Here is a 24,147-nt window from a genome sequence, read left to right as displayed (position 1 = left end):
TATTGTGAAACAAAATCTAAACAACATAATAAAAATTCAACCGCTCCACGGATTCCCAGACAGTCACCCACACTGGTACTAGCGAGGCGTTAAGCTGTGTAACTTCTGCGATCTGACGAGAGCAGGCACATTCAGCTTAGAATGGCCATTGACGTTAAATGCTTTAATCCATAGTCCTATTTAATCTATTGTGAAACAAAATCTAAACGACATAATAAAAATTCAACCGCACCACGGATTCCCAGACAGTCACCCACACTGGTACTAGCGAGGCGTTAAGCTGTGTAACTTTTGCGATCTAACGAGAGCAGGCACATTCAGCTTAGAATGGCCATTGACGTTAAATGCTTTAATCCATAGTCCTTTTTAATCGATTGTGAAACAAAATCTAAACGACATAATAAAAAGTCAACCGCACCACGGATTCCCTGACAGTCTCCCACACTGGTACTAGCGAGGCCTTAAGCTGAGTAACTTCTGCGATCTGACGAGAGCAGGCACATTCAGCTTAGAATGGCCATTAACATTAAATGCTTTAATCCATAGTCCTTTTTAATCGATTGTGAAACAAAATCTAAACAACATAATAAAAAGTCAACCGCACCACGGATTCCCAGACAGTCTCCCACACTGGTACTAGCGAGGCCTTAAGCTGTGTAACTTCTGCGATCTGACGAGAGGAGGGACATTCAGCTTAGAATGGCCATTGACATTAAATGCTTTAATCCATAGTCCTTTTTAATCGATTGTGAAACAAAATCTAAACGACATAATAAAAAGTCAACCGCACCACGGATTCCCAGACAGTCTCCCACACTGGTACTAGCGAGGCCTTAAGCTGTGTAACTTCTGCGATCTGACGAGAGCAGGGACATTCAGCTTAGAATGGCCATTGACATTAAATGCTTTAATCCATAGTCCTTTTTAATCGATTGTGAAACAAAATCTAAACGACATAATAAAAAGTCAACCGCACCACGGATTCCCAGACAGTCTCCCACACTGGTACTAGCGAGGCCTTAAGCTGTGTAACTTCTGCGATCTGACGAGAGCAGGGACATTCAGCTTAGAATGGCCATTGACATTAAATGCTTTAATCCATAGTCCTTTTTAATCGATTGTGAAACAAAATCTAAACGACATAATAAAAAGTCAACCGCACCACGGATTCCCAGACAGTCTCCCACACAGGTACTAGCGAGGCCTTAAGCTGTGTAACTTCTGCGATCTGACGAGAGCAGGCACATTCAGCTTAGAATGGCCATTGACATTAAAAGCCTTAATCCATAGTCCTATTTAATCTATTGTGAAACAAAATCTAAACAACATAATAAAAAGTCAACCGCACCACGTATTCCCAGACAGTCTCCCACACTGGTACTAGCGAGGCCTTAAGCTATGTAACTTCTGCGTTCTGACGAGAGCAGGCACATACAGCTTAGAATAGCCATTGACATTAAATGCTTTAATCCATAGTCCTTTTTAATCGATTGTGAAACAAAATCTAAACGACATAATAAAAAGTTAACCGCACCACGGATTCCCAGACAGTCTCCCACACTGGTACTAGCGAGGCCTTAAGCTGTGTAACTTCTGCAATCTGACGAGAGCAGGCACATTCAGCTTAGAATGGCCATTGACATTAAATGCTTTAATCCATAGTCCTTTTTAATCGATTGTGAAACAAAATCTAAACGACATAATAAAAATTCAACTGCCCCACGGATTCCCAGACAGTCTCCCACACTGGTACTAGCGAGGCCTTAAGCTGTGTAACTTCTGCGATCTGACGAGAGCAGGCACATTCAGCTTAGAATGGCCATTGACGTTAAATGCTTTAATCCATAGTCCTATTTAATCTATTGTGAAACAAAATCTAAACGACATAATAAAAAGTCAACCGCACCACGGATTCCCAGACAGTCACCCACACTGGTACTAGCGAGGCGTTAAGCTGTGTAACTTCTGCGATCTAACGAGAGCAGGCACATTCAGCTTAGAATGGCCATTGACATTAAATGCTTTAATCCATAGTCCTTTTTAATCGATTGTGAAACAAAATCTAAACGACATAATAAAAAGGCAACCGCACCACGGATTCCCAGACAGTCTCCCACACTGGTACTAGCGAGGCCTTAAGCTGTGTAACTTCTGCGATCTGACGAGAGCAGGCACATTCAGCTTAGAATGGCCATTGACATTAAATGTTTTAATCCATAGTCCTTTTTAATCGATTGTGAAACAAAATCTAAACGACATAATAAAAAGTCAACCGCACCACGGATTCCCAGACAGTCTCCCATACTGGTACTAGCGAGGCCTTAAGCTGTGTAACTTCTGTGATCTGACGAGAGCAGGGACATTCAGCTTAGAATGGCCATTGACATTAAATGCTTTAATCCATAGTCCTTTTTAATCGATTGTGAAACAAAATCTAAACGACATAATAAAAAGTCAACCGCACCACGGATTCCCAGACAGTCACCCACACTGGTACTAGCGAAGCGTTAAGCTGTGTAACTTCTGCGATCTAACGAGAGCAGGCACATTCAGCTTAGAATGGCCATTGACGTTAAAAGCCTTAATCCATAGTCCTATTTAATCTATTGTGAAACAAAATCTAAACAACATAATAAAAAGTCAACCGCACCACGCATTCCCAGACAGTCTCCCACACTGGTACCAGCGAGGCCTTAAGCTGTGTAACTTCTGCAATCTGACGAGAGCAGGGACATTCAGCTTAGAATGGCCATTGACATTAAATGCTTTAATCCATAGTCCTATTTAATCTATTGTGAAACAAAATCTAAACAACATAATAAAAAGTCAACCGCACCACGTATTCCCAGACAGTCTCCCACACTGGTACTAGCGAGGCCTTAAGCTGTGCAACTTCTGCGATCTGACGAGAGCAGGCACATTCAGCTTAGAATGGCCATTGACATTAAATGCTTTAATCCATAGTCCTTTTTAATCGATTGTGAAACAAAATCTAAACGACATAATAAAAAGTCAACCGCACCACGGATTCCCAGACAGTCTCCCACACTGGTACTAGCGAGGCCTTAAGCTGTGTAACTTCTGCGATCTGACGAGAGCAGGGACATTCAGCTTAGAATGGCCATTGACGTTGAAAGCCTTAATCCATAGTCCTATTTAATCTATTGTGAAACAAAATCTAAACAACATAATAAAAAGTCAACCGCCCCACGGATTCCCAGACAGTCTCCCACACTGGTACTAGCGAGGACTTAAGCTATGTAACTTCTGCGTTCTGACGAGAGCAGGCACATTCAGCTTAGAATGGCCATTGACGTTAAATGTTTTAATCCATAGTCCTTTTTAATCGATTGTGAAACAAAATCTAAACGACATAATAAAAAGTCAACCGCACCACAGATTCCCAGACAGTCTCCCACACTGGTACTAGCGAGGCCTTAAGGTGTGTAACTTCTGCGATCTGATGAGAGCAGGCACATTCAGCTTAGAATGGCCATTGACATTAAATGCTTTAATCCATAGTCCTTTTTAATCGATTGTGAAACAAAATCTAAACGACATAATAGAAAGTCAACAGCACCACGGATTCCCAGACAGTCTCCCACACTGGTACTAGCGAGGCCTTAAGCTGTGTAACTTCTGCGGTCTGACGAGAGCAGGCACATTCAGCTTAGAATGGCCATTGACGTTAAATGTTTTAATCCATAGTCCTATTTAATCTATTGTGAAACAAAATCTAAACAAAATAATAAAAAGTCAACCGCACCACGGATTCCCAGACAGTCTCCCACACTGGTACTAGCGAGGCGTTAAGCTGTTTAACTTCTGCGATCTAACGAGAGCAGGCACATTCAGCTTAGAATGGAAATTGACTTTAAATGCTTTAATCCATAGTCCTTTTTAATCGATTGTGAAACAAAATCTAAACGACATAATAAAAAGTCAACCGCACCACGGATTCCCAGACAGTCTCCCACACTGGTACTAGCGAGGCCTTAAGCTGTGTAACTTCTGCGATCTGACGAGAGCAGGCACATTCAGCTTAGAATGGCCATTGACATTAAATGCTTTAATCCATAGTCCTTTTTAATCGATTGTGAAACAAAATCTAAACGACATAATAAAAAGTCAACAGCACCACGGATTCCCAGACAGTCTCCCACACTGGTACTAGCGAGGCCTTAAGCTGTGTATTTTCTGCGAACTGACGAGAGAAGGGACATTCAGCTTAGAATGGCCATTGACATTAAATGCTTTAATCCATAGTCCTTTTTAATCGATTGTGAAACAAAATCTAAACGACATAATAAAAATTCAACCGCACAACGGATTCCGAGACAGTCTCCCACACTGGTACTAGCGAGGCCTTAAGCTGGGTAACTTCTGCGATCTGACGAGAGCAGGCACATTCAGCTTAGAATGGCCATTGACGTTAAATGATTTAATCCATAGTCCTATTTAATCTATTGTGAAACAAAATCTAAACTACATAATAAAAAGTCAACCGCACCACGGATTCCCAGACATTCTCCCACACTGGTACTAGCGAGGCCTTAAGCTGTGTAACTTCTGCGGTCTGACGAGAGCAGGCACATTCAGCTTAGAATGGCCGTTGACGTTAAATGTTTTAATCCATAGTCCTATTTAATCTATTGTGAAACAAAATCTAAACGAAATAATAAAAAGTCAACCGCACCACGGATTCCCAGACAGTCTCCCACACTGGTACTAGCGAGGCCTTAAGCTGTGTAACTTCTGCGATCTGACGAGAGCAGGCACATTCAGCTTAGAACGGCCATTGACATTAAAAGCCTTAATCCATAGTCCTATTTAATCTATTGTGAAACAAAATCTAAACAACATAATAAAAAGGCAACCGCACCACGGATCCCCAGACAGTCTCCCACACTGGTACTAGCGAGGCCTTAAGCTGTGTAACTTCTGAGATCTGACGAGAGAAGGCACATTCAGCTTAGAATGGCCATTGACGTTAAATGCTTTAATCCATAGTCCTATTTAATCTATTGTGAAACAAAATCTAAACGACATAATAAAAAGTCAACCGCACCACGGATTCCCAGACAGTCACCCACACTGGTACTAGCGAGGCGTTAAGCTGTGTAACTTCTGCGATCTAACGAGAGCAGGCACATTCAGCTTAGATTGGCCTTTGACATTAAAAGCCTTAATCCATAGTCCTATTTAATCTATTGTGAAACAAAATCTAAACAACATAATAAAAAGTCAACCGCACCACGGATTCCCAGACAGTCTCCCACACTGGTACTAGCGAGGCCTTAAGCTGTGTAACTTCTGCGATCTGACGAGAGCAGGCACATTCAGCTTAGAATGGCCATTGACGTTAAACGCTTTAATCCATAGTCCTATTTAATCTATTGTGAAACAAAATCTAAACGACATAATAAAAAGTCAACCGCACCACGGATTCCCAGACAGTCTCCCACACTGGTACTAGCGAGGCGTTAAGCTGTGTAACTTCTGCGATCTAACGAGGGCAGGCACATTCAGATTAGAATGGCAATTGACATTAAATGCTTTAATCGATAGTCCTTTTTAATCGATTGTGAAACAAAATCTAAACGACATAATAAAAAGTCAACAGCACCACGGATTCCCAGACAGTCTCCCACACTGGTACTAGCGAGGCCTTAAGCTGTGTACCTTCTGCGATCTGACGAGAGCAGGGACATTAAGCTTAGAATGGCCATTGACATTAAATGCTTTAATCCATAGTCCTTTTTAATCGATTGTGAAACAAAATCTAAACGACATAATAAAAAGTCAACCGCACCACGGATTCCCAGACAGTCTCCCACACTTGTACTAGCGAGGCCTTAAGCTGTATAACTTCTGCGATCTGACGAGAGCAGGCACATTCAGCTTAGAATGGCCTTGACATTAAATGCTTTAATCCATAGTCCTTTTTAATCGATTGTGAAACAAAATCTAAACGACATAATTAAAAGTTAACCGCACTACGGATCCCCAGACAGTCTCCCACACTGGTACTAGCGAGGCCTTAACCTGTGTAACTTCTGCGTTCTGACGAGAGCAGGCACATTCAGCTTAGAATGGCCATTGACGTTAAATGCTTTAATCCATAGTCCTATTTAATCTATTGTGAAACAAAATCTAAACGACATAATAATAAGTCAACCGCACCACGGATTCCCAGACAGTCTCCCACACTGGTACTAGCGAGGCCTTAAGCTGTGTAATTTCTGCGATCTGACGAGAGCAGGTACATTCAGCTTAGAATGGCCATTGACATTAAATACTTTAATCCATAGTCCTTTTTAATCGATTGTGAAACAAAATCTAAACGACATAATAAAAATTCAACCGCACCACGGATTCCCAGACAGTCTCCCACACTGGTACTAGCGAGGCCTTAAGCTGTGTAACTTCTGCGATCTGACGAGAGCAGGCACATTCAGCTTAGAATGGCCATTGACATTAAATGCTTTAATCCATAGTCCTTTTTAATCGATTGTGAAACAAAATCTAAGCGACATAATAAAAATACAACCGCACCACGGATTCCCAGACAGTCTCCCACACTGGTACTAGCGAGGCTTTAAGCTGTGTAACTTCTGCGATCTGACGAGAGCAGGGACATTCAGCTTAGAATTGCCCTTTGACATTAAATGCTTTAATCCATAGTCCTTTTTAATCGATTGTGAAACAAAATCTAAACAACATAATAAAAAGTCAACCGCACCACGGATTCCCAGACAGTCTCCCAAACTGGTACTAGCGAGGCTTTAAGCTGTGTAACTTCTGCGATCTGACGAGAGCAGGGACATTCAGCTTTGAATGGCCATTGACATTAAATGCTTTAATCCATAGTCCTTTTTAATCGATTGTGAAACAAAATCTAAACAACATAATAAAAATTTAACCGCTCCACGGATTCCCAGACAGTCTCCCACACTGGTACTAGCGAGGCCTTAAGCTGTGTAACTTCTGCGATCTGACGAGAGCAGGCACATTCAGCTTAGAATGGCCATTGACGTTAAATGCTTTAATCCATAGTCCTATTTAATCTATTGTGAAACAAAATCTAAACGACATAATAAAAAGTCAACCCCACCACGGATTCCCAGACAGTCTCCCACACTGGTACTAGCGAGGCCTTAAGCTGTGTAACTTCTGCGATCTGACGAGAGTAGGCACATTCAGCTTAGAATTGCCATTGACATTAAAAGCCTTAATCCATAGTCCTATTTAATCTATTGTGAAACAAAATCTAAACAACATAATAAAAAGTCAACCGCACCACGGATTCCCAGACAGTCTCCCACACTGGTACCAGCGAGGCCTTAACCTGTGTAACTTCTGCGATATGACGAGAGCAGGGACATTCAGCTTAGAATGGCCATTGACATTAAAGGCTTTAATCCATAGTCCTTTTTAATCGATTGTGAAACAAAATCTAAACGACATAATAAAAACTCAACCGCACCACGGATTCCCAGACAGTCTCCCACACTGGTACTAGCGAGGCCTTAAGCTGTGTAATTTCTGCGATCTGACGAGAGCAGGTACATTCAGCTTAGAATGGCCATTGACGTTAAATGTTTTAATCCATAGTCCTATTTAATCTATTGTGAAACAAAATCTAAACGACATAATAAAAAGTCAACCGCACCACGGATTCCCAGACAGTCTCCCACACTGGTACTAGCGAGGCCTTAAGCTGTGTAACTTCTGCGATCTGACGAGAGCAGGCACATTCAGCTTAGAATGGCCATTGACATGAAATGCTTTAATCCATAGTCCTTTTTAATCGATTGTGAAACAAAATCTAAACGACATAATAAAAAGGCAACCGCACCACGGATTCCCAGACAGTCTCTCACACTGGTACTAGCGAGGCCTTAAGCTGTGTAACTTCTGCGATCTGACGAGAGCAGGCACATTCAGCTTAGAATGGCCATTGACATGAAATGCTTTAATCCATAGTCCTTTTTAATCGATTGTGAAACAAAATCTAAACGACATAATAAAAAGTCAACCGCACCACGGATTCCCACACAGTCTCCCACACTGGTACTAGCGAGGCCTTAAGCTGTGTAACTTCTGCGATCTGACGAGAGCAGGCACATTCAGCTTAGAATGGCCATTGACGTTAAATGCTTTAATCCATAGTCCTATTTAATCTATTGTGAAACAAAATCTAAACGACATAATAAAAAGTCAACCGCACCACGGATTCCCAGACAGTCTCCCAAACTGGTACTAGCGAGGCCTTAAGCTGTGTAACTTCTGCGATCTGACGAGAGCAGGCACATTCAGCTTAGAATGGCCATTGACATTAAATGCTTTAATCCATAGTCCTTTTTAATCGATTGTGAAACAAAATCTAAACGACATAATAAAAATTCAACCGCACCACAGATTCCCAGACAGTCTCCCACACTGGTACTAGCGAGGCCTTAAGCTGTGTAACTTCTGCGATCTGACGAGAGCAGGCATATTCAGCTTAGAATGGCCATTGACGTTAAATGCTTTAATCCATAGTCCTATTTAATCTATTGTGAAACAAAATCTAAACGACATAATAAAAAGTGAACCGCACCACGGATTCCCAGACAGTCTCCCACACTGGTACTAGCGAGGCGTTAAGCTGTGTAACTTCTGCGATCTAACGAGAGCAGGCACATTCAGCTTAGAATGGCCATTGACATTAAATGCTTTAATCCATAGTCCTTTTTAATCGATTGTGAAACAAAATCTAAACGACATAATAAAAAGTCTACCGCACCACGGATTCCCAGACAGTCTCCCACACTGGTACTAGCGAGGCCTTAAGCTGTGTAACTTCTGCGATCTGACGAGAGCAGGCACATTCAGCTTAGAATGGCCATTGACATTAAAAGCCTTAATCCATAGTCCTATTTAATCTACTGTGAAACAAAATCTAAACAACATAATAAAAAGACAACCGCACCACGGATTCCCAGACAGTCTCCCACACTGGTACTAGCGAGGCCTTAAGCTGTGTAACTTCTGCGATCTGACGAGAGCAGGGACATTCAGCTTAGAATGGCCATTGACATTAAAGGCTTTAATCCATAGTCCTTTTTAATCGATTGTGAAACAAAATCTAAACGACATAATAAAAAGTCAACCGCACCACGGATTCCCAGACAGTCTCCCACACTGGTACTAGCGAGGCCTTAAGCTGTGTAATTTCTGCGATCTGACGAGAGCAGGGACATTCAGCTTAGAATGGCCATTGACATTAAATGCTTTAATCCATAGTCCTTTTTAATCGATTGTGAAACAAAATCTAAACGACATAATAAAAATTCAACCGCACCACGGATTCCTAGACAGTCTCCCACACTGGTACTAGCGAGGCCTTAAGCTGTGTAACTTCTGCGATCTGACGAGAGCAGGCACATTCAGCTTAGAATGGCCATTGACGTTAAATTATTTAATCCATAGTCCTATTTAATCTATTGTGAAACAAAATCTAAACGACATAATAAAAAGTCAACCGCACCACGGTTTCCCAGACAGTCTCTCACACTGGTACTAGCGAGGCCTTAAGCTGTGTAACTTCTGCGATCTGACGAGAGCAGGCACATTCAGCTTAGAATGGCCATTGACATGAAATGCTTTAATCCATAGTCCTTTTTAATCGATTGTGAAACAAAATCTAAACGACATAATAAAAAGTCAACCGCACCACGGATTCCCAGACAGTCTCCCACACTGGTACTAGCGAGGCGTTAAGCTGTGTAACTTCTGCGATCTAACGAGAGCAGGCACATTCAGCTTAGAATGGCCATTGACATTAAATGCTTTAATCCATAGTCCTTTTTAATCGATTGTGAAACAAAATCTAAACGACATAATAAAAAGTCAACCGCACCACGGATTCCCAGACAGTCTCCCACACTGGTACTAGCGAGGCCTTAAGCTGTGTAACTTCTGCGATCTGACGAGAGCAGGCACATTCAGCTTAGAATGGCCATTGACATTAAAAGCCTTAATCCATAGTCCTATTTAATCTACTGTGAAACAAAATCTAAACAACATAATAAAAAGTCAACCGCACCACGGATTCCCAGACAGTCTCCCACACTGGTACTAGCGAGGCCTTAAGCTGTGTAACTTCTGCGATCTGACGAGAGCAGGGACATTCAGCTTAGAATGGCCATTGACATTAAAGGCTTTAATCCATAGTCCTTTTTAATCGATTGTGAAACAAAATCTAAACGACATAATAAAAAGTCAACCGCACTACGGATTCCCAGACAGTCTCCCACACTGGTACTAGCGAGGCCTTAAGCTGTGTAACTTCTGCGATCTGACGAGAGCAGGGACATTCAGCTTAGAATGGCCATTGACATTAAATGCTTTAATCCATAGTCCTTTTTAATCGAATGTGAAACTAAATCTAAACGACATAATAAAAATTCAACCGCACCACGGATTCCTAGACAGTCTCCCACACTGGTACTAGCGAGGCCTTAAGCTGTGTAACTTCTGCGATCTGACGAGAGCAGGCACATTCAGCTTAGAATGGCCATTGACGTCAAATGTTTTAATCCATAGTCCTATTTAATCTATTGTGAAACAAAATCTAAACGAAATAATAAAAAGTCAACCGCACCACGGATTCCCAGACAGTCTCCCACACTGGTACTAGCGAGGCCTTAAGCTGTGTAACTTCTGCGATCTGACGAGAGCAGGCACATTCAGCTTAGAATGGCCATTGACATGAAATGCTTTAATCCATAGTCCTTTTTAATCGATTGTGAAACAAAATCTAAACGACATAATAAAAAGGCAACCGCACCACGGATTCCCAGACAGTCTCTCACACTGGTACTAGCGAGGCCTTAAGCTGTGTAACTTCTGCGATCTGACGAGAGCAGGCACATTCAGCTTAGAATGGCCATTGACATGAAATGCTTTAATCCATAGTCCTTTTTAATCGATTGTGAAACAAAATCTAAACGACATAATAAAAAGTCAACCGCACCACGGATTCCCAGACAGTCTCCCACACTGGTACTAGCGAGGCCTTAAGCTGTGTAACTTCTGCGATCTGACGAGAGCAGGCACATTCAGCTTAGAATGGCCATTGACGTTAAATGCTTTAATCCATAGTCCTTTTTAATCGATTGTGAAACAAAATCTAAACGACATAATAAAAATTCAACCGCACCACAGATTCCCAGACAGTCTCCCACACTGGTACTAGCGAGGCCTTAAGCTGTGTAACTTCTGCGATCTGACGAGAGCAGGCACATTCAGCTTAGAATGGCCATTGACATTAAAAGCCTTAATCCATAGTCCTATTTAATCTACTGTGAAACAAAATCTAAACAACATAATAAAAAGTCAACCGCACCACGGATTCCCAGACAGTCTCCCACACTGATACTAGCGAGGCCTTAAGCTGTGTAACTTCTGCGATCTGACGAGAGCAGGGACATTCAGCTTAGAATGGCCATTGTCATTAAATGCTTTAATCCATAGTCCTTTTTAATCGATTGTGAAACACAATCTAAACGACATAATAAAAAGTCAACCGCACCACGGATTCCCAGACAGTCTCCCACACTGGTACTAGCGAGGCCTTAAGCTGTGTAACTTCTGCGATCTGACGAGAGCAGGCACATTCAGCTTAGAATGGCCATTGACATTAAAAGCCTTAATCCATAGTCCTATTTAATCTATTGTGAAACAAAATCTAAACAACATAATAAAAAGTCAACCGCACCACGGATTCCCAGACAGTCTCCCACACTGGTACTAGCGAGGCCTTAAGCTATGTAACTTCTGCGTTCTGACGAGAGCAGGCACATTCAGCTTAGAATGGCCATTGAGATTAAAGGCTTTAATCCATAGTCCTTTTTAATCGATTGTGAAACAAAATCTAAACGACATAATAAAAACTCAACCGCACCACGGATTCCCAGACAGTGTCCCACACTGGTACTAGCGAGGCCTTAAGCTATGTAACTTCTGCGATCTGACGAGAGCAGGGACATTCAGCTTAGAATGGCCATTGACATTAAATGCTTTAATCCATAGTCCTTTTTAATCGATTGTGAAACAAAATCTAAACGACATAATAAAAATTCAACCGCACAACGGATTCCGAGACAGTCTCCCACACTGGTACTAGCGAGGCCTTAAGCTGGGTAACTTCTGCGATCTGACGAGAGCAGGCACATTCAGCTTAGAATGGCCATTGACATTAAATGCTTTAATCCATAGTCCTTTTTAATCGATTGTGAAACAAAATCTAAACGACATAATAAAAAGTAAACCACACCACGGATTCCCAGACAGTCTCCCACACTAGTACTAGCGAGGCATTAAGCTGTGTAACTTCTGCGATCTGACGAGAGCAGGCACATTCAGCTTAGAATGGCCATTGACATTAAATGCTTTAATCCATAGTCCTTTTTAATCGATTGTGAAACAAAATCTAAACGACATAATAAAAAGTCAACCGCACCATGGATTCACAGACAGTCTCCCACACTGGTACTAGCGAGGCCTTAAGCTGTGTAACTTCTGCGATCTGACGAGAGCAGGCACATTCAGCTTAGAATGGCCATTGACATTAAAAGCCTTAATCCATAGTCCTATTTAATCTATTGTGAAACAAAATCTAAACAACATAATAAAAAGTCAACCGCACCACGGATTCCCAGACAGTCTCCCACACTGGTACTAGCGAGGCCTTAAGCTGTGTAACTTCTGCGATCTGATGAGAGCAGGCACATTCAGCTTAGAATGGCCATTGACATTAAATGCTTTAATCCATAGTCCTTTTTAATCGATTGTGAAACAAAATCTAAACGACATAATAAAAAGTCAACAGCACCACGGATTCCCAGACAGTCTCCCACACTGGTACTAGCGAGGCCTTAAGCTGTGTAACTTCTGCGATCTGACGAGAGCAGGGACATTCAGCTTAGAATGGCCATTGACATTAAATGCTTTAATCCATAGTCCTTTTTAATCGATTGCGAAACAAAATCTAAACGACATAATAAAAATTCAACCGCACAATGGATTCCGAGACAGTCTCCCACACTGGTACTAGCGAGGCCTTAAGCTGGGTAACTTCTGCGATCTGACGAGAGCAGGCACATTCAGCTTAGAATGGCCATTAACATTAAATGCTTTAATCCATAGTCCTTTTTAATCGATTGTGAAACAAAATCTAAACGACATAATAAAAAGTCAACCGCACCACGGATTCCCAGACAGTCTCCCACACTGGTACTAGCGAGGCCATAAGCTGTGTAATTTCTGCGATCTGACGAGAGCAGGCACATTCAGCTTAGAATGGCCATTGACAGTAAAAGCCTTAATCCATAGTCCTATTTAATCTATTGTGAAACAAAATCTAAACAACATAATAAAAAGTCAACCGCACCACGGATTCCCAGACAGTCTCCCACACTGGTACTAGCGAGGCCTTAAGCTGTGTAACTTCTGCGATCTGACGAGAGCAGGGACATTCAGTTTAGAATGGCCATTGACATTAAATGCTTTAATCCATAGTGCTTTTTAATCGATTGTGAAACAAACTCTAAACGACATAATAAAAATTCAACCGCACCACGGATTCCCAGACAGTCTCCCACACTGGTACTAGCGAGGCCTTAAGCTGTGTAACTTCTGCGATCTGACGAGAGCAGGCACATTCAGCTTAGAATGGCCATTGACATGAAATGCTTTAATCCATAGTCCTTTTTAATCGATTGTGAAACAAAATCTAAACGACATAATAAAAAGTCAACAGCACCACGGATTCCCAGACAGTCTCCCACACTGGTACTAGCGAGGCCTTAAGCTGTGTAACTTCTGCGATCTGACGAGAGCAGGGACATTCAGCTTAGAATGGCCATTGACATTAAATGCTTTAATCCATAGTCCTTTTTAATCGATTGCGAAACAAAATCTAAACGACATAATAAAAATTCAACCGCACAATGGATTCCGAGACAGTCTCCCACACTGGTACTAGCGAGGCCTTAAGCTGGGTAACTTCTGCGATCTGACGAGAGCAGGCACATTCAGCTTAGAATGGCCATTGACGTTAAATGATTTAATCCATAGTCCTATTTAATCTATTGTGAAACAAAATCTAAACGACATAATAAAAAGTCAACCGCACCACGGATTCCCAGACAGTCTCCCACACTGGTACTAAGGAGGCGTTAAGCTGTGTAACTTCTGCGATCTAACGAGAGCAGGCACATTCAGCTTAGAATGGCCATTAACATTAAATGCTTTAATCCATAGTCCTTTTTAATCGATTGTGAAACAAAATCTAAACGACATAATAAAAAGTCAACCGCACCACGGATTCCCAGACAGTCTCCCACACTGGTACTAGCGAGGCCATAAGCTGTGTAACTTCTGCGATCTGACGAGAGCAGGCACATTCAGCTTAGAATGGCCATTGACAGTAAAAGCCTTAATCCATAGTCCTATTTAATCTATTGTGAAACAAAATCTAAACAACATAATAAAAAGTCAACCGCACCACGGATTCCCAGACAGTCTCCCACACTGGTACTAGCGAGGCCTTAAGCTGTGTAACTTCTGCAATCTGACGAGAGCAGGGACATTCAGTTTAGAATGGCCATTGACATTAAATGCTTTAATCCATAGTCCTTTTTAATCGATTGTGAAACAAACTCTAAACGACATAATAAAAATTCAACCGCACCACGGATTCCCAGACAGTCTCCCACACTGGTACTAGCGAGGCCTTAAGCTGTGTAACTTCTGCGATCTGACGAGAGCAGGCACATTCAGCTTAGAATGGCCATTGACATGAAATGCTTTAATCCATAGTCCTTTTTAATCGATTGTGAAACAAAATCTAAACGACATAATAAAAAGGCAACCGCACCACGGATTCCAAGACAGTCTCTCACACTGGTACTAGCGAGGCCTTAAGCTGTGTAACTTCTGCGATCTGACGAGAGCAGGCACATTCAGCTTAGAATGGCCATTGACATGAAATGCTTTAATCCATAGTCCTTTTTAATCGATTGTGAAACAAAATCTAAACGACATAATAAAAAGTCAACCGCACCACGGATTCCCAGACAGTCTCCCACACTGGTACTAGCGAGGCCTTAAGCTGTGTAACTTCTGCGATCTAACGAGAGCAGGCACATTCAGCTTAGAATGGCCATTGACATTAAATGCTTTAATCCATAGTCCTTTTTAATCGATTGTGAAACAAAATCTAAACGACATAATAAAAAGTCAACCGCACCACGGATTCCCAGACAGTCTCCCACACTGGTACTAGCGAGGCCTTAAGCTGTGTAACTTCTGCGATCTGACGAGAGCAGGGACATTCAGCTTAGAATGGCCATTGACATTAAATGCTTTAATCCATAGTCCTTTTTAATCGATTGTGAAACAAAATCTAAACGACATAATAAAAAGTCAACCGCACCACGGATTCCCAGACAGTCTCCCACACTGGTACTAGCGAGGCCTTAAGCTGTGTAACTTCTGCGATCTGACGAGAGCAGGCACATTCAGCTTAGAATGGCCATTGACATTAAAAGCCTTAATCCATAGTCCTATTTAATCTATTGTGAAACAAAATCTAAACAACATAATAAAAAATCAACCGCACCACGGATTCCCAGACAGTCTCCCACACTGGTACTAGCGAGGCCTTAAGCTATGTAACTTCTGCGATCTGACGAGAGCAGGGACATTCAGCTTAGAATGGCCATTGACATTAAATGCTTTAATCCATAGTCCTTTTTAATCGATTGTGAAACAAAATCTAAACGACATAATAAAAATTCAACCGCACCGCGGATTCCTAGACAGTCTCCCACACTGGTACAAGCGAGGCCTTAAGCTGTGTAACTTCTGCGATCTGACGAGAGCAGGCACATTCAGCTTAGAATGGCCATTGACGTTAAATGTTTTAATCCATAGTCCTATTTAATCTATTGTGAAACAAAATCTAAACGAAATAATAAAAAGTCAACCGCACCACGGATTCCCAGACAGTCTCCCACACTGGTACTAGCGAGGCATTAAGCTGTTTAACTTCTGCGATCTAACGAGAGCATGCACATTCAGCTTAGAATGGCCATTGACATTAAATGCTTTAATCCATAGTCCTTTTTAATCGATTGTGAAACAAAATCTAAACGACATAATAAAAAGTCAACCGCACCACGGATTCCCAGACAGTCTCCCACACTGGTACTAGCGAGGCCTTAAGCTGTGTAACTTCTGCGATCTGACGAGAGCAGGCACATTCAGCTTAGAATGGCCATTGACATTAAGAGCCTTAATCCATAGTCCTATTTAATCTATTGTGAAACAAAATCTAAACAACATAATAAAAAGTCAACCGCACCACGGATTCCCAGACAGTCTCCCACACTGGTACTAGCGAGGCCTTAAGCTATGTAACTTCTGCGTTCTGACGAGAGCAGGCACATTCAGCTTAGAATGGCCATTGAGATTAAAGGCTTTAATCCATAGTCCTTTTTAATCGATTGTGAAACAAAATCTAAACGACATAATAAAAACTCAACCGCACCACGGATTCCCAGACAGTCTCCGACACTGGTACTAGCGAGGCCTTAAGCTGTGTAACTTCTGCGATCTGACGAGAGCAGGCACATTCAGCTTAGAATGGCCATTGACATTAAAAGCCTTAATCCATAGTCCTATTTAATCTATTGTGAAACAAAATCTAAACAACATATTAAAAAGTCAACCGCACAACGGATTACCAGACAGTCTCCCACACTGGTACTAGCGAGGACTTAAGCTATGTAACTTCTGCGTTCTGACGAGAGAAGGCACATTCAGCTTAGAATGGCCATTGACGTTAAATGCTTTAATCCATAGTCCTTTTTAATCGATTGTGAAACAAAATCTAAACGACATAATAAAAAGTCAACAGCACCACGGATTCCCAGACAGTCTCCCACACTGGTACTAGCGAGGCCTTAAGCTGTGTAACTTCTGCGATCTGACGAGAGCAGGGACATTCAGCTTAGAATGGCCATTGACATTAAATGCTTTAATCCATAGTCCTTTTTAATCGATTGTGAAACAAAATCTAAACGACATAATAAAAAGTCAACCGCACCACGGATTCCCAGACAGTCTCCCACAATGGTACTAGCGAGGCCTTAAGCTGTGTAACTTCTGCGATCTGACGAGAGCAGGCACATTCAGCTTAGAATGGCCATTGACATTAAAAGCCTTAATCCATAGTCCTATTTAATCGATTGTGAAACAAAATTTAAACAACATAATAAAAAGTCAACTGCACCACGGATTCCCAGACAGTCTCCCACACTGGTACTAGCGAGGCCTTAAGCTGTGTAACTTCTGCGATCTGACGAGAGCAGGGACATTCAGCTTAGAATGGCCATTGACATTAAATACTTTAATCCATAGTCCTTTTTAATCGATTGTGAAACAAAATCTAATCGACATAATAAAAATTCAACCGCACCACGGATTCCCAGACAGTCTCCCAAACTGGTACCAGCGAGGCCTTAAGCTGTGTAACTTCTGCGTTCTGACTAGAGCAGGCACATTCAGCTTAGAATGGCCATTGACATTAAATGCTTTAATCCATAGTCCTTTTTAATCGATTGTGAAACAAAATCTAAACAACATAATAAAAATTCAACCGCACCGCGGATTCCCAGACAGTCTCCCACACTGGTACTAGCGAGGCGTTAAGCTGTGTAACTTCTGCGATCTGACGAGAGCAGGCACATTCAGCTTAGAATGGCCATTGACATTAAAAGCCTTAATCCATAGTCCTATTTAATCTATTGTGAAACAAAATTTAAACAACATAATAAAAAGTCAACTGCACCACGGATTCCCAGACAGTCTCCCACACTGGTACTAGCGAGGCCTTAAGCTGTGTAACTTCTGCGATCTGACGAGAGCAGAGACATTCAGCTTAGAATGGCCATTGACATTAAATACTTTAATCCATAGTCCTTTTTAATCGATTGTGAAACAAAATCTAATCGACATAATAAAAATTCAACCGCACCACGGATTCCCAGACAGTCTCCCACACTGGTACTAGCGAGGCCTTAAGCTGTGTAACTTCTGCGTTCTGACTAGAGCAGGCACATTCAGCTTAGAATGGCCATTGACGTTAAATGCTTTAATCCATAGTCCTATTTAATCTATTGTGAAACAAAATCTAAACGACATAATAAAAAGTCAACCGCACCACGGATTCCCAGACAGTCTCCCACACTGGTACTAGCGAGGCCTTAAGCTGTGTAACTTCTGCGATCTGACGAGAGCAGGCACATTCAGCTTAGAATGGCCATTGACGTTAAATGCTTTAATCCATAGTCCTATTTAATCTATTGTGAAACAAAATCTAAACGACATAATAAAAATTGAACCGCACCACGGATTCCCAGACAGTCTCCCACACTGGTACTAGCGAGGCGTTAAGCTGTGTAACTTCTGCGATCTGACGAGAGCAGGCACATTCAGCTTAGAATGGCCATTGACATTAAAAGCCTTAATCCATAGTCCTATTTAATCTATTGTGAAACAAAATCTAAACAAAATAATAAAAAGTCAACTGCACCACGGATTCCCAGACAGTCTGCCACACTGGTACTAGCGAGGCCTTAAGCTGTGTAACTTCTGTGATCTGACGAGAGCAGGGACATTCAGCTTAGAATGGCCATTGACATTAAATTCTTTAATCCATAGTACTTTTTAATCGATTGTGAAACAAAATCTAAACGACATAATAAAAATTCAACCGCACCACGGATTCCCAGACAGTCTCCCACACTGGTACTAGCGAGGCCTTAAGCTGTGTAACTTCTGCGTTCTGACTAGAGCAGGCACATTCAGCTTAGAATGGCCATTGACGTTAAATGCTTTAATCCATAGTCCTATTTAATCTATTGTGAAACAAAATCTAAACGACATAATAAAAAGTCAACCGCACCACGGATTCCCAGACAGTCTCCCACACTGGTACTAGCGAGGCCTTAAGCTGTGTAACTTCTGCGATCTGACGAGAGCAGGCACATTCAGCTTAGAATGGCTATTGACGTTAAATGCTTTAATCCATAGTCCTATTTAATCTATTGTGAAACAAAATCTAAACGACATAATAAAAAGTCAACCGCACCACGGATTCCCAGACAGTCTCCCACACTGGTACTAGCGAGGCGTTAAGCTGTGTAACTTCTGCGAACTAACGAGGGCAGGCACATTCAGCTTAGAATGGCAATTGACATTAAATGCTTTAATCGATAGTCCTTTTTAATCGATTGTGAAACAAAATCTAAACGACATAATAAAAAGGCAACCGCACCACGGATTCCCAGACAGTCTCCCACACTGGTACTAGCGAGGCCTTAAGCTGTGTAACTTCTGCGATCTGACGAGAGCAGGCACATTCAGCTTAGAATGGCCATTGACATTAAATGGTTTAATCCATAGTCCTTTTTAATCGATTGTGAAACAAAATCTAAACGACATAATAAAAAGTCAACCGCACCACGGATTCCCAGACAGTCTCCCACACTGGTACTAGCGAGGCCTTAAGCTGTGTAACTTCTGCGTTCTGACGAGAGCAGGCAGATTCAGCTTAGAATGGCCATTGACGTTAAATGCTTTAATCCATAGTCCTATTTAATCTATTGTGAAACAAAATCTAAACGACATAATAAAAAGTCAACCGCACCACGGATTCCCGGACAGTCTCCCACACCGGTACTAGCGAGGCCTTAAGCTGTGTAACTTCTGCGATCTGACGAGAGCAGGCACATTCAGCTTAGAATGGCCATTGACGTTAAATGCTTTAATCCATAGTCCTATTTAATCCACTGTGAAACAAAATCTAAACGACATAATAAATAGTCAACCGCACCACGGATTCCCAGATAGTCTCCCACACTGGTACTAGTGAGGCATTAAGCTGTGTAACTTCTGCGATCTAACGAGGGCAGGCACATTCAGCTTAGAATGGCCATTGACATTAAATGTGTTAATCCATGGTCCTTTTTAATCGATTGTGAAACAAAATCTAAACGACATAATAAAAAGTCAACCGCACCTCGGATTCCCAGACAGTCTCCCACACTGGTACTAGCGAGGCGTTAAGCTGTTTAACTTCTGCGATCTAACGAGAGCAGGCACATTCAGCTTAGAATGGCCATTGACATTAAATGCTTTAATCCATAGTCCTATTTAATCTATTGTGAAACAAAATCTAAACAACATAATAAAAAGTCAACCGCACCACGGATTCCCAGACAGTCTCCCACACTGGTACTAGCGAGGCGTTAAGCTGTGTAACTTCTGCGATCTAACGAGGGCAGGCACATTCAGCTTAGAATGGCAATTGTCATTAAATGCTGTAATCCATAGTCCTTTTTAATCGATTGTGAAACAAAATCTAAACGACATAATAAAAAGTCAACCGCACCACGGATTCCCAGACAGTCTCCCACACTGGTACTAGCGAGGCCTTAAGCTGTGTATCTTCTGCGATCTGACGAGAGCAGGCACATTCAGCTTAGAATGGCCATTGACATTAAATGCTTTAATCCATAGTCCTTTTTAATCGATTGTGAAACAAAATCTAAACGACATAATAAAAAGTCAACCGCACCACGGATTCCCAGACAGTCTCCCACACTGGTACTAGCGAGGCCTTAAGCTGTGTAACTTCTGCGTTCTGACGAGAGCAGGCACATTCAGCTTAGAATGGCCATTGACGTTAAATGCTTTAATCCATAGTCCTATTTAATCTACTGTGAAACAAAATCTAAACGACATAATAAAAAGTCAACCGCACCACGGATTCCCAGACAGTCTCCCACACTGGTACTAGTGAGGCATTAAGCTGTGTAACTTCTGCGATCTAACGAGGGCAGGCACATTCAGCTTAGAATGGCCATTGACATTAAATGCTTTAATCCATAGTCCTTTTTAATCGATTGTGAAACAAAATCTAAACGACATAATAAAAAGTCAACCGCACCACGGATTCCCAGACAGTCTCCCACACTGGTACTAGCGAGGCCTTAAGCTGTGTAACTTCTGCGATCTGACGAGAGCAGGCACATTCAGCTTAGAATGGCCATTGACGTTAAATGCTTTAATCCATAGTCCTATTTAATCTATTGTGAAACAAAATCTAAACGACATAATAAAAAATCAACCGCACCACGGATTCCCAGACAGTCTCCCACACTGGTACTAGCGAGGCGTTAAGCTGTGTAACTTCTGCGATCTGACGAGAGCAGGCACATTCAGCTTAGAATGGCCATTGACATTAAAAGCCTTAATCCATAGTCCTATTTAATCTATTGTGAAACAAAATCTAAACAAAATAATAAAAAGTCAACTGCACCACGGATTCCCAGACAGTCTGCCACACTGGTACTAGCGAGGCCTTAAGCTGTGTAACTTCTGTGATCTGACGAGAGCAGGGACATTCAGCTTAGAATGGCCATTGACATTAAATTCTTTAATCCATAGTACTTTTTAATCGATTGTGAAACAAAATCTAAACGACATAATAAAAATTCAACCGCACCACGGATTCCCAGACAGTCTCCCACACTGGTACTAGCGAGGCCTTAAGCTGTGTAACTTCTGCGTTCTGACTAGAGCAGGCACATTCAGCTTAGAATGGCCATTGACGTTAAATGCTTTAATCCATAGTCCTATTTAATCTATTGTGAAACAAAATCTAAACGACATAATAAAAAGTCAACCGCACCACGGATTCCCAGACAGTCTCCCACACTGGTACTAGCGAGGCCTTAAGCTGTGTAACTTCTGCGATCTGACGAGAGCAGGCACATTCAGCTTAGAATGGCTATTGACGTTAAATGCTTTAATCCATAGTCCTATTTAATCTATTGTGAAACAAAATCTAAACGACATAATAAAAAGTCAACCGCACCACGGATTCCCAGACAGTCTCCCACACTGGTACTAGCGAGGCGTTAAGCTGTGTAACTTCTGCGATCTAACGAGGGCAGGCACATTCAGCTTAGAATGGCAATTGACATTAAATGCTTTAATCGATAGTCCTTTTTAATCGATTGTGAAACAAAATCTAAACGACATAATAAAAAGGCAACCGCACCACGGATTCCCAGACAGTCTCCCACACTGGTACTAGCGAGGCCTTAAGCTGTGTAACTTCTGCGATCTGACGAGAGCAGGCACATTCAGCTTAGAATGGCCATTGACATTAAATGGTTTAATCCATAGTCCTTTTTAATCGATTGTGAAACAAAATCTAAACGACATAATAAAAAGTCAACCGCACCACGGATTCCCAGACAGTCTCCCACACTGGTACTAGCGAGGCCTTAAGCTGTGTAACTTCTGCGTTCTGACGAGAGCAGGCAGATTCAGCTTAGAATGGCCATTGACGTTAAATGCTTTAATCCATAGTCCTATTTAATCTATTGTGAAACAAAATCTAAACGACATAATAAAAAGTCAACCGCACCACGGATTCCCGGACAGTCTCCCACACCGGTACTAGCGAGGCCTTAAGCTGTGTAACTTCTGCGATCTGACGAGAGCAGGCACATTCAGCTTAGAATGGCCATTGACGTTAAATGCTTTAATCCATAGTCCTATTTAATCCACTGTGAAACAAAATCTAAACGACATAATAAATAGTCAACCGCACCACGGATTCCCAGATAGTCTCCCACACTGGTACTAGTGAGGCATTAAGCTGTGTAACTTCTGCGATCTAACGAGGGCAGGCACATTCAGCTTAGAATGGCCATTGACATTAAATGTGTTAATCCATGGTCCTTTTTAATCGATTGTGAAACAAAATCTAAACGACATAATAAAAAGTCAACCGCACCTCGGATTCCCAGACAGTCTCCCACACTGGTACTAGCGAGGCGTTAAGCTGTTTAACTTCTGCGATCTAACGAGAGCAGGCACATTCAGCTTAGAATGGCCATTGACATTAAATGCTTTAATCCATAGTCCTATTTAATCTATTGTGAAACAAAATCTAAACAACATAATAAAAAGTCAACCGCACCACGGATTCCCAGACAGTCTCCCACACTGGTACTAGCGAGGCGTTAAGCTGTGTAACTTCTGCGATCTAACGAGGGCAGGCACATTCAGCTTAGAATGGCAATTGTCATTAAATGCTGTAATCCATAGTCCTTTTTAATCGATTGTGAAACAAAATCTAAACGACATAATAAAAAGTCAACCGCACCACGGATTCCCAGACAGTCTCCCACACTGGTACTAGCGAGGCCTTAAGCTGTGTATCTTCTGCGATCTGACGAGAGCAGGCACATTCAGCTTAGAATGGCCATTGACATTAAATGCTTTAATCCATAGTCCTTTTTAATCGATTGTGAAACAAAATCTAAACGACATAATAAAAAGTCAACCGCACCACGGATTCCCAGACAGTCTCCCACACTGGTACTAGCGAGGCCTTAAGCTGTGTAACTTCTGCGTTCTGACGAGAGCAGGCACATTCAGCTTAGAATGGCCATTGACGTTAAATGCTTTAATCCATAGTCCTATTTAATCTACTGTGAAACAAAATCTAAACGACATAATAAAAAGTCAACCGCACCACGGATTCCCAGACAGTCTCCCACACTGGTACTAGTGAGGCATTAAGCTGTGTAACTTCTGCGATCTAACGAGGGCAGGCACATTCAGCTTAGAATGGCCATTGACATTAAATGCTTTAATCCATAGTCCTTTTTAATCGATTGTGAAACAAAATCTAAACGACATAATAAAAAGTCAACCGCACCGCGGATTCCCAGACAGTCTCCCACACTGGTACTAGTGAGGCATTAAGCTGTGTAACTTCTGCGATATGACGAGAGCAGGGACATTCAGCTTAGAATGGCCATTGACATTAAATGTTTTAATCCATAGTCCTTTTTAATCGATTGTGAAACAAAATCTAAACGACATAATAAAAATTCAACCGCACCACGGATTCCCAGACAGTCTCCCACAATGGTACTAGCGAGGCCTTAAGCTGTGTAACTTCTGCGTTCTGACGAGAGCTGGCACATTCAGCTTAGAATGGCCATTGAC

General features: G+C 41.9%; 109 pseudogenes; all 109 read right to left on the bottom strand.

Moving 5' to 3' along the window:
• Positions 1-406: 406 nt before the first annotated feature.
• LOC142707361 (5S ribosomal RNA) lies at positions 407-525 on the bottom strand (annotated as a pseudogene).
• A 67-nt stretch (positions 526-592) lies between these two features.
• On the bottom strand, positions 593-711 carry LOC142706843 (5S ribosomal RNA; annotated as a pseudogene).
• A 67-nt stretch (positions 712-778) lies between these two features.
• Positions 779-897, bottom strand: LOC142707089 (5S ribosomal RNA; annotated as a pseudogene).
• Positions 898-964: 67 nt separating this feature from the next.
• On the bottom strand, positions 965-1,083 carry LOC142707088 (5S ribosomal RNA; annotated as a pseudogene).
• Positions 1,084-1,150: 67 nt separating this feature from the next.
• On the bottom strand, positions 1,151-1,269 carry LOC142707011 (5S ribosomal RNA; annotated as a pseudogene).
• A 67-nt stretch (positions 1,270-1,336) lies between these two features.
• LOC142707217 (5S ribosomal RNA) lies at positions 1,337-1,455 on the bottom strand (annotated as a pseudogene).
• Positions 1,456-1,522: 67 nt separating this feature from the next.
• LOC142707481 (5S ribosomal RNA) lies at positions 1,523-1,641 on the bottom strand (annotated as a pseudogene).
• Positions 1,642-1,708: 67 nt separating this feature from the next.
• Positions 1,709-1,827, bottom strand: LOC142707455 (5S ribosomal RNA; annotated as a pseudogene).
• A 67-nt stretch (positions 1,828-1,894) lies between these two features.
• LOC142707435 (5S ribosomal RNA) lies at positions 1,895-2,013 on the bottom strand (annotated as a pseudogene).
• A 67-nt stretch (positions 2,014-2,080) lies between these two features.
• On the bottom strand, positions 2,081-2,199 carry LOC142707159 (5S ribosomal RNA; annotated as a pseudogene).
• Positions 2,200-2,266: 67 nt separating this feature from the next.
• LOC142707285 (5S ribosomal RNA) lies at positions 2,267-2,385 on the bottom strand (annotated as a pseudogene).
• A 67-nt stretch (positions 2,386-2,452) lies between these two features.
• On the bottom strand, positions 2,453-2,571 carry LOC142706853 (5S ribosomal RNA; annotated as a pseudogene).
• A 67-nt stretch (positions 2,572-2,638) lies between these two features.
• Positions 2,639-2,757, bottom strand: LOC142706841 (5S ribosomal RNA; annotated as a pseudogene).
• Positions 2,758-2,824: 67 nt separating this feature from the next.
• Positions 2,825-2,943, bottom strand: LOC142707270 (5S ribosomal RNA; annotated as a pseudogene).
• A 67-nt stretch (positions 2,944-3,010) lies between these two features.
• LOC142707086 (5S ribosomal RNA) lies at positions 3,011-3,129 on the bottom strand (annotated as a pseudogene).
• A 67-nt stretch (positions 3,130-3,196) lies between these two features.
• Positions 3,197-3,315, bottom strand: LOC142707348 (5S ribosomal RNA; annotated as a pseudogene).
• Positions 3,316-3,382: 67 nt separating this feature from the next.
• On the bottom strand, positions 3,383-3,501 carry LOC142707271 (5S ribosomal RNA; annotated as a pseudogene).
• Positions 3,502-3,568: 67 nt separating this feature from the next.
• Positions 3,569-3,687, bottom strand: LOC142706995 (5S ribosomal RNA; annotated as a pseudogene).
• Positions 3,688-3,754: 67 nt separating this feature from the next.
• On the bottom strand, positions 3,755-3,873 carry LOC142707381 (5S ribosomal RNA; annotated as a pseudogene).
• Positions 3,874-3,940: 67 nt separating this feature from the next.
• LOC142706990 (5S ribosomal RNA) lies at positions 3,941-4,059 on the bottom strand (annotated as a pseudogene).
• Positions 4,060-4,126: 67 nt separating this feature from the next.
• LOC142706908 (5S ribosomal RNA) lies at positions 4,127-4,245 on the bottom strand (annotated as a pseudogene).
• A 253-nt stretch (positions 4,246-4,498) lies between these two features.
• Positions 4,499-4,617, bottom strand: LOC142707382 (5S ribosomal RNA; annotated as a pseudogene).
• A 67-nt stretch (positions 4,618-4,684) lies between these two features.
• Positions 4,685-4,803, bottom strand: LOC142707184 (5S ribosomal RNA; annotated as a pseudogene).
• A 439-nt stretch (positions 4,804-5,242) lies between these two features.
• Positions 5,243-5,361, bottom strand: LOC142706989 (5S ribosomal RNA; annotated as a pseudogene).
• Positions 5,362-5,614: 253 nt separating this feature from the next.
• LOC142707169 (5S ribosomal RNA) lies at positions 5,615-5,733 on the bottom strand (annotated as a pseudogene).
• A 438-nt stretch (positions 5,734-6,171) lies between these two features.
• LOC142707019 (5S ribosomal RNA) lies at positions 6,172-6,290 on the bottom strand (annotated as a pseudogene).
• A 67-nt stretch (positions 6,291-6,357) lies between these two features.
• On the bottom strand, positions 6,358-6,476 carry LOC142707232 (5S ribosomal RNA; annotated as a pseudogene).
• Positions 6,477-6,730: 254 nt separating this feature from the next.
• On the bottom strand, positions 6,731-6,849 carry LOC142706953 (5S ribosomal RNA; annotated as a pseudogene).
• A 67-nt stretch (positions 6,850-6,916) lies between these two features.
• On the bottom strand, positions 6,917-7,035 carry LOC142706896 (5S ribosomal RNA; annotated as a pseudogene).
• A 439-nt stretch (positions 7,036-7,474) lies between these two features.
• Positions 7,475-7,593, bottom strand: LOC142707113 (5S ribosomal RNA; annotated as a pseudogene).
• A 67-nt stretch (positions 7,594-7,660) lies between these two features.
• LOC142706986 (5S ribosomal RNA) lies at positions 7,661-7,779 on the bottom strand (annotated as a pseudogene).
• Positions 7,780-7,846: 67 nt separating this feature from the next.
• Positions 7,847-7,965, bottom strand: LOC142706794 (5S ribosomal RNA; annotated as a pseudogene).
• A 67-nt stretch (positions 7,966-8,032) lies between these two features.
• Positions 8,033-8,151, bottom strand: LOC142707013 (5S ribosomal RNA; annotated as a pseudogene).
• Positions 8,152-8,218: 67 nt separating this feature from the next.
• On the bottom strand, positions 8,219-8,337 carry LOC142707029 (5S ribosomal RNA; annotated as a pseudogene).
• Positions 8,338-8,404: 67 nt separating this feature from the next.
• Positions 8,405-8,523, bottom strand: LOC142707373 (5S ribosomal RNA; annotated as a pseudogene).
• A 253-nt stretch (positions 8,524-8,776) lies between these two features.
• On the bottom strand, positions 8,777-8,895 carry LOC142707103 (5S ribosomal RNA; annotated as a pseudogene).
• A 67-nt stretch (positions 8,896-8,962) lies between these two features.
• Positions 8,963-9,081, bottom strand: LOC142707213 (5S ribosomal RNA; annotated as a pseudogene).
• Positions 9,082-9,148: 67 nt separating this feature from the next.
• LOC142707028 (5S ribosomal RNA) lies at positions 9,149-9,267 on the bottom strand (annotated as a pseudogene).
• Positions 9,268-9,334: 67 nt separating this feature from the next.
• LOC142707416 (5S ribosomal RNA) lies at positions 9,335-9,453 on the bottom strand (annotated as a pseudogene).
• A 67-nt stretch (positions 9,454-9,520) lies between these two features.
• LOC142707362 (5S ribosomal RNA) lies at positions 9,521-9,639 on the bottom strand (annotated as a pseudogene).
• Positions 9,640-9,706: 67 nt separating this feature from the next.
• Positions 9,707-9,825, bottom strand: LOC142706774 (5S ribosomal RNA; annotated as a pseudogene).
• A 67-nt stretch (positions 9,826-9,892) lies between these two features.
• Positions 9,893-10,011, bottom strand: LOC142706985 (5S ribosomal RNA; annotated as a pseudogene).
• Positions 10,012-10,078: 67 nt separating this feature from the next.
• On the bottom strand, positions 10,079-10,197 carry LOC142707085 (5S ribosomal RNA; annotated as a pseudogene).
• A 67-nt stretch (positions 10,198-10,264) lies between these two features.
• On the bottom strand, positions 10,265-10,383 carry LOC142707387 (5S ribosomal RNA; annotated as a pseudogene).
• A 67-nt stretch (positions 10,384-10,450) lies between these two features.
• On the bottom strand, positions 10,451-10,569 carry LOC142707415 (5S ribosomal RNA; annotated as a pseudogene).
• A 67-nt stretch (positions 10,570-10,636) lies between these two features.
• LOC142706984 (5S ribosomal RNA) lies at positions 10,637-10,755 on the bottom strand (annotated as a pseudogene).
• Positions 10,756-10,822: 67 nt separating this feature from the next.
• LOC142706793 (5S ribosomal RNA) lies at positions 10,823-10,941 on the bottom strand (annotated as a pseudogene).
• Positions 10,942-11,008: 67 nt separating this feature from the next.
• LOC142706983 (5S ribosomal RNA) lies at positions 11,009-11,127 on the bottom strand (annotated as a pseudogene).
• A 67-nt stretch (positions 11,128-11,194) lies between these two features.
• LOC142707347 (5S ribosomal RNA) lies at positions 11,195-11,313 on the bottom strand (annotated as a pseudogene).
• A 67-nt stretch (positions 11,314-11,380) lies between these two features.
• On the bottom strand, positions 11,381-11,499 carry LOC142707483 (5S ribosomal RNA; annotated as a pseudogene).
• A 67-nt stretch (positions 11,500-11,566) lies between these two features.
• On the bottom strand, positions 11,567-11,685 carry LOC142706981 (5S ribosomal RNA; annotated as a pseudogene).
• A 67-nt stretch (positions 11,686-11,752) lies between these two features.
• On the bottom strand, positions 11,753-11,871 carry LOC142707356 (5S ribosomal RNA; annotated as a pseudogene).
• A 67-nt stretch (positions 11,872-11,938) lies between these two features.
• LOC142706918 (5S ribosomal RNA) lies at positions 11,939-12,057 on the bottom strand (annotated as a pseudogene).
• Positions 12,058-12,310: 253 nt separating this feature from the next.
• Positions 12,311-12,429, bottom strand: LOC142706904 (5S ribosomal RNA; annotated as a pseudogene).
• A 67-nt stretch (positions 12,430-12,496) lies between these two features.
• LOC142706795 (5S ribosomal RNA) lies at positions 12,497-12,615 on the bottom strand (annotated as a pseudogene).
• Positions 12,616-12,682: 67 nt separating this feature from the next.
• LOC142707191 (5S ribosomal RNA) lies at positions 12,683-12,801 on the bottom strand (annotated as a pseudogene).
• Positions 12,802-12,868: 67 nt separating this feature from the next.
• LOC142706982 (5S ribosomal RNA) lies at positions 12,869-12,987 on the bottom strand (annotated as a pseudogene).
• A 253-nt stretch (positions 12,988-13,240) lies between these two features.
• Positions 13,241-13,359, bottom strand: LOC142707188 (5S ribosomal RNA; annotated as a pseudogene).
• Positions 13,360-13,426: 67 nt separating this feature from the next.
• Positions 13,427-13,545, bottom strand: LOC142707302 (5S ribosomal RNA; annotated as a pseudogene).
• A 67-nt stretch (positions 13,546-13,612) lies between these two features.
• On the bottom strand, positions 13,613-13,731 carry LOC142707230 (5S ribosomal RNA; annotated as a pseudogene).
• Positions 13,732-13,798: 67 nt separating this feature from the next.
• On the bottom strand, positions 13,799-13,917 carry LOC142706950 (5S ribosomal RNA; annotated as a pseudogene).
• A 439-nt stretch (positions 13,918-14,356) lies between these two features.
• On the bottom strand, positions 14,357-14,475 carry LOC142707214 (5S ribosomal RNA; annotated as a pseudogene).
• A 67-nt stretch (positions 14,476-14,542) lies between these two features.
• Positions 14,543-14,661, bottom strand: LOC142706823 (5S ribosomal RNA; annotated as a pseudogene).
• Positions 14,662-14,728: 67 nt separating this feature from the next.
• LOC142707229 (5S ribosomal RNA) lies at positions 14,729-14,847 on the bottom strand (annotated as a pseudogene).
• A 67-nt stretch (positions 14,848-14,914) lies between these two features.
• Positions 14,915-15,033, bottom strand: LOC142706917 (5S ribosomal RNA; annotated as a pseudogene).
• A 67-nt stretch (positions 15,034-15,100) lies between these two features.
• On the bottom strand, positions 15,101-15,219 carry LOC142707033 (5S ribosomal RNA; annotated as a pseudogene).
• A 67-nt stretch (positions 15,220-15,286) lies between these two features.
• On the bottom strand, positions 15,287-15,405 carry LOC142707084 (5S ribosomal RNA; annotated as a pseudogene).
• Positions 15,406-15,472: 67 nt separating this feature from the next.
• LOC142706980 (5S ribosomal RNA) lies at positions 15,473-15,591 on the bottom strand (annotated as a pseudogene).
• A 67-nt stretch (positions 15,592-15,658) lies between these two features.
• On the bottom strand, positions 15,659-15,777 carry LOC142707414 (5S ribosomal RNA; annotated as a pseudogene).
• A 67-nt stretch (positions 15,778-15,844) lies between these two features.
• On the bottom strand, positions 15,845-15,963 carry LOC142706881 (5S ribosomal RNA; annotated as a pseudogene).
• A 67-nt stretch (positions 15,964-16,030) lies between these two features.
• Positions 16,031-16,149, bottom strand: LOC142707396 (5S ribosomal RNA; annotated as a pseudogene).
• A 67-nt stretch (positions 16,150-16,216) lies between these two features.
• LOC142706979 (5S ribosomal RNA) lies at positions 16,217-16,335 on the bottom strand (annotated as a pseudogene).
• Positions 16,336-16,402: 67 nt separating this feature from the next.
• Positions 16,403-16,521, bottom strand: LOC142707355 (5S ribosomal RNA; annotated as a pseudogene).
• A 67-nt stretch (positions 16,522-16,588) lies between these two features.
• Positions 16,589-16,707, bottom strand: LOC142706802 (5S ribosomal RNA; annotated as a pseudogene).
• Positions 16,708-16,960: 253 nt separating this feature from the next.
• LOC142706828 (5S ribosomal RNA) lies at positions 16,961-17,079 on the bottom strand (annotated as a pseudogene).
• Positions 17,080-17,146: 67 nt separating this feature from the next.
• LOC142707016 (5S ribosomal RNA) lies at positions 17,147-17,265 on the bottom strand (annotated as a pseudogene).
• A 67-nt stretch (positions 17,266-17,332) lies between these two features.
• On the bottom strand, positions 17,333-17,451 carry LOC142707094 (5S ribosomal RNA; annotated as a pseudogene).
• Positions 17,452-17,518: 67 nt separating this feature from the next.
• Positions 17,519-17,637, bottom strand: LOC142706941 (5S ribosomal RNA; annotated as a pseudogene).
• Positions 17,638-17,704: 67 nt separating this feature from the next.
• Positions 17,705-17,823, bottom strand: LOC142706927 (5S ribosomal RNA; annotated as a pseudogene).
• A 67-nt stretch (positions 17,824-17,890) lies between these two features.
• Positions 17,891-18,009, bottom strand: LOC142707316 (5S ribosomal RNA; annotated as a pseudogene).
• Positions 18,010-18,076: 67 nt separating this feature from the next.
• Positions 18,077-18,195, bottom strand: LOC142707492 (5S ribosomal RNA; annotated as a pseudogene).
• Positions 18,196-18,262: 67 nt separating this feature from the next.
• On the bottom strand, positions 18,263-18,381 carry LOC142706978 (5S ribosomal RNA; annotated as a pseudogene).
• A 253-nt stretch (positions 18,382-18,634) lies between these two features.
• LOC142706873 (5S ribosomal RNA) lies at positions 18,635-18,753 on the bottom strand (annotated as a pseudogene).
• A 67-nt stretch (positions 18,754-18,820) lies between these two features.
• Positions 18,821-18,939, bottom strand: LOC142707491 (5S ribosomal RNA; annotated as a pseudogene).
• Positions 18,940-19,006: 67 nt separating this feature from the next.
• LOC142707002 (5S ribosomal RNA) lies at positions 19,007-19,125 on the bottom strand (annotated as a pseudogene).
• Positions 19,126-19,192: 67 nt separating this feature from the next.
• On the bottom strand, positions 19,193-19,311 carry LOC142706956 (5S ribosomal RNA; annotated as a pseudogene).
• Positions 19,312-19,378: 67 nt separating this feature from the next.
• Positions 19,379-19,497, bottom strand: LOC142707158 (5S ribosomal RNA; annotated as a pseudogene).
• A 67-nt stretch (positions 19,498-19,564) lies between these two features.
• On the bottom strand, positions 19,565-19,683 carry LOC142707027 (5S ribosomal RNA; annotated as a pseudogene).
• A 67-nt stretch (positions 19,684-19,750) lies between these two features.
• On the bottom strand, positions 19,751-19,869 carry LOC142707112 (5S ribosomal RNA; annotated as a pseudogene).
• A 67-nt stretch (positions 19,870-19,936) lies between these two features.
• LOC142706948 (5S ribosomal RNA) lies at positions 19,937-20,055 on the bottom strand (annotated as a pseudogene).
• A 67-nt stretch (positions 20,056-20,122) lies between these two features.
• LOC142707126 (5S ribosomal RNA) lies at positions 20,123-20,241 on the bottom strand (annotated as a pseudogene).
• Positions 20,242-20,494: 253 nt separating this feature from the next.
• On the bottom strand, positions 20,495-20,613 carry LOC142707194 (5S ribosomal RNA; annotated as a pseudogene).
• A 67-nt stretch (positions 20,614-20,680) lies between these two features.
• LOC142707179 (5S ribosomal RNA) lies at positions 20,681-20,799 on the bottom strand (annotated as a pseudogene).
• Positions 20,800-20,866: 67 nt separating this feature from the next.
• LOC142706971 (5S ribosomal RNA) lies at positions 20,867-20,985 on the bottom strand (annotated as a pseudogene).
• A 67-nt stretch (positions 20,986-21,052) lies between these two features.
• Positions 21,053-21,171, bottom strand: LOC142706977 (5S ribosomal RNA; annotated as a pseudogene).
• A 67-nt stretch (positions 21,172-21,238) lies between these two features.
• LOC142706831 (5S ribosomal RNA) lies at positions 21,239-21,357 on the bottom strand (annotated as a pseudogene).
• Positions 21,358-21,424: 67 nt separating this feature from the next.
• On the bottom strand, positions 21,425-21,543 carry LOC142706872 (5S ribosomal RNA; annotated as a pseudogene).
• A 67-nt stretch (positions 21,544-21,610) lies between these two features.
• Positions 21,611-21,729, bottom strand: LOC142707490 (5S ribosomal RNA; annotated as a pseudogene).
• Positions 21,730-21,796: 67 nt separating this feature from the next.
• Positions 21,797-21,915, bottom strand: LOC142707001 (5S ribosomal RNA; annotated as a pseudogene).
• A 67-nt stretch (positions 21,916-21,982) lies between these two features.
• On the bottom strand, positions 21,983-22,101 carry LOC142706901 (5S ribosomal RNA; annotated as a pseudogene).
• Positions 22,102-22,168: 67 nt separating this feature from the next.
• LOC142707157 (5S ribosomal RNA) lies at positions 22,169-22,287 on the bottom strand (annotated as a pseudogene).
• A 67-nt stretch (positions 22,288-22,354) lies between these two features.
• LOC142707026 (5S ribosomal RNA) lies at positions 22,355-22,473 on the bottom strand (annotated as a pseudogene).
• Positions 22,474-22,540: 67 nt separating this feature from the next.
• Positions 22,541-22,659, bottom strand: LOC142707111 (5S ribosomal RNA; annotated as a pseudogene).
• A 67-nt stretch (positions 22,660-22,726) lies between these two features.
• LOC142706947 (5S ribosomal RNA) lies at positions 22,727-22,845 on the bottom strand (annotated as a pseudogene).
• Positions 22,846-22,912: 67 nt separating this feature from the next.
• Positions 22,913-23,031, bottom strand: LOC142707125 (5S ribosomal RNA; annotated as a pseudogene).
• A 253-nt stretch (positions 23,032-23,284) lies between these two features.
• LOC142707193 (5S ribosomal RNA) lies at positions 23,285-23,403 on the bottom strand (annotated as a pseudogene).
• A 67-nt stretch (positions 23,404-23,470) lies between these two features.
• Positions 23,471-23,589, bottom strand: LOC142707167 (5S ribosomal RNA; annotated as a pseudogene).
• A 67-nt stretch (positions 23,590-23,656) lies between these two features.
• Positions 23,657-23,775, bottom strand: LOC142706970 (5S ribosomal RNA; annotated as a pseudogene).
• A 253-nt stretch (positions 23,776-24,028) lies between these two features.
• Positions 24,029-24,147, bottom strand: LOC142707476 (5S ribosomal RNA; annotated as a pseudogene).

The sequence above is a fragment of the Rhinoderma darwinii genome, unplaced genomic scaffold, assembly GCF_050947455.1.
Source record: "Rhinoderma darwinii isolate aRhiDar2 unplaced genomic scaffold, aRhiDar2.hap1 Scaffold_3453, whole genome shotgun sequence".
In the NCBI taxonomy this organism is placed as follows: domain Eukaryota; kingdom Metazoa; phylum Chordata; class Amphibia; order Anura; family Rhinodermatidae; genus Rhinoderma; species Rhinoderma darwinii.
This window is presented reverse-complemented; position numbering and strand designations above follow the sequence as displayed.